Here is a 2,891-nt window from a genome sequence, read left to right on the forward strand (position 1 = left end):
CCAACCCTCAACCCTCACCCCTGTAGGCCTATTCGCTATAGCGTCTGTTAGGTATATGTGGCATAAATGTACAGTTCCATAACATAATGTAATAGCAGGGAACGGCTCCATGATAATAGCAGTAATAATAATAAATATAACACATGTATAACACTGACCTTGTTCTTAATATTGACGACAATAATATAAAAGCAAAAGTTTGTACAAAGCAAGGATATGACAGTATTCCTCAGAATTTTGTAACGCCGTGATTTTCTCAACTCTCTGAAAAAGTTTTTAAAAAATCAATTAATTTCATTGCATAATGTTGTAGGGTAAACGTAATAGGGCCTACTTAAAGAAGTAACGGTAATGCTTTGAACACGAGGCATAACATTTACCGTGGTGTTCAGTGATACATTTTTTCTTTCATAACAATAATAATAATAATAATAATAATAATAATAATAATAATTAATAATAATAATAATAATATAAAAATTTATACGACCGAGGTGCATTATCATTTTTGAGATTATTATTACTTGAACTTAATTGAGGTGCCTCTGGGTGGACAAGGTACTTCCTGTACATTCCAACATCGTCTTAAGTTCAAATCCTTTTTTTTTACGGCAGCTATTGTTTATAATACACTCCACTCCCTAACTTATGAGTTTTTCTTTCTCTTTCGTGGGAATTTCACCCACCTTTATTTCTTACTCTTCTTTGTTACTTTTTAAATTTTTTTTCCGCCATCAAAGACATAAAAAAGATAAAAATTAAAAGAACTTACTTGCACTTTAAAGGGGTCAGTCCACAATGACTGACTGTAATTTTTAAAACATATCTTTTAACTTGTGTTATATGCATACACACATACACACACATACATACACATACACACACACACATACATACACATACACACACACATACATACACATACACACACACACACCCATTGTCATATACATGCACATACATATTTTTTTTTCTTAATTTCGTGGGAATTACACCCTTTGCTTTTTGTTGTCTTAAGTATTATTTAAAATCGTTCTCTTATGTACAAAAAACGTAACGTATCATACTGATAATATCACTGATACTACTACTGCTAATAATAATGATAATTATTAGGCCTAATACCATTGTTATCTGATCAGTAATAAAAATAATAATAATCTTTATAATAACTCAAGTCAACTTATGAGTCACGGGTGTTAGATTTTGAGATTGTAAAGCATCACATTTACTTCATTTATCACCAGGACTACATGAATGTCAGTCGATTTAAAAAAAAAAACCAAAAAAAAACTTTATAAATATGTTTTTGAAAAGTAAAAAATAGTGTTTCTCAAACCTTAGGCCAGATATTATACCGAGGGTAAAGAGCAGGAATGCTGTTGACACAGATAATCCTACGTACGTAATTACTTCCAAGCCGACTTTATCTGCCTCTTTCTGTACATCTTCCTGAAAAGTGTTAGTGTGTATAAAATTAGACTATTTCCTGCCGGCGTAATATTAAACAAGTATCACTGTCATTTACTTATATCATTTGAGTTATTGTAAACAATACATACTTAAATTATTATCAGTAGCATAGTAATAATCGTCACAAGACGAAATGGCCATATCAAAGGTAGGAGTCGAGTAGTGTTACTGTCATTTTTGGTATACACACCATAGGCCTGTAAGTAGCGCATAATGGTGGCATAATACATCTACTGTCATATTGGCCTATATTTTTCATGCAATTTTTTTATGACGTCATTCATAAAAAAAAATAACAATGCTATATCATGAGATCATAATAAAATAGCAGTACGTATATTTTGACTTGGTTTTAAATTATGAATTCTACAATCAAGGTAGCATGATTTTATAATTTGAAACTAACCAATAAGGACACTTTTAATATTAGGATATAGGCCTAAGTGTGAAGCCTGAGGCTTGTGTGTTTCAGAAATAATGAGGTAAGATAGTGTTCATTAGTTAGATTAAAATTTAGTAACTTAGTTGAGTTGAAAATGTAATGAACAATATTAATAATTACCTTTCTGGTTTGCATTAGGATTGCAAAGGAAGTTAAGTGATTGCTCAAGCAAGTTACGCCCTGCGTAACATCATCATGTCTTGTATCACAGCCTTCAGTCGACCATTGCCTGAAATGTAAATTACCGTATTATAACCCTCGCCCCCCAAAGGGTGGAAGAGGGTATTGCAATTAGCTCCGTCTGTCAGTGTGTCTGTGTGTCTGTCTGTTGTGTTTGTCCTCCGGGAGCATAACTCAAAAACTACTGGTCGGATTAACCCCAAACTTTCACACATTGACAATATTCCATGTCTTGGTCCTCCCAGAATTTGGTGCTCTTCAGAAGTAAGATATATATTTGAGAACGTTTAGTTAGGAAAGGCTGACTATAGCGGACCGACCATGTATCAAATTCTGGCCGGCGGACTGGAAGCAGCCCGGACTTGTAAGCCTGACTGATGGGCTTGCCACTTGAGGCCTATGATAGGCCTCATTTGGCGGATGGATTGAAGAAGTAAGATGCAGATTTTAGAATGTTTTTTATATTTTCCGGTCGTATATCTCACAATCTGCTGCCCCAATTAAAATAATAATAATAATAATAATAATAATTGTGAAAAATAATAAGATATGCAAAAAAGTATTCTATAAATGCACAAATAATAAAAATAACAAAACAAAATAAAATAAGAATAATTTGAACCACATACGTTAAATTAACTTTACACTTAATACGTGCACCATTACCGTTCGGCTACATTTTACCTAATTATTACACTCCTATAAGACAACAACAACCAGCGGATCGACCGCATCGACTATATGCAAAGATATGGCGCAACAGGACGAGGGTTTGTAATCTCAGATTATCTTGTTA

The 2,891-nt window shown here is 33.1% G+C and overlaps 1 long non-coding RNA gene across 1 annotated transcript; it reads right to left on the reverse strand.

The window, feature by feature from the left end:
• Positions 1 to 158: 158 nt before the first annotated feature.
• Positions 159 to 2,141, reverse strand: LOC117117672. The gene is made up of 3 exons (XR_004446935.1): positions 2,036 to 2,141; positions 1,340 to 1,452; positions 159 to 264 (listed from the first exon to the last, which is right to left on the reverse strand). It is a non-coding gene; the product is annotated as an uncharacterized LOC117117672 (long non-coding RNA).
• Between the last annotated feature and the right edge of the window lie 750 nt (positions 2,142 to 2,891).

The sequence above is a fragment of the Anneissia japonica genome, unplaced genomic scaffold (assembly GCF_011630105.1).
Source record: "Anneissia japonica isolate Jap-2015-1 unplaced genomic scaffold, ASM1163010v1 scaffold114501_len2991_cov174, whole genome shotgun sequence".
Classification (NCBI taxonomy): Eukaryota; Metazoa; Echinodermata; class Crinoidea; order Comatulida; family Comatulidae; genus Anneissia; species Anneissia japonica.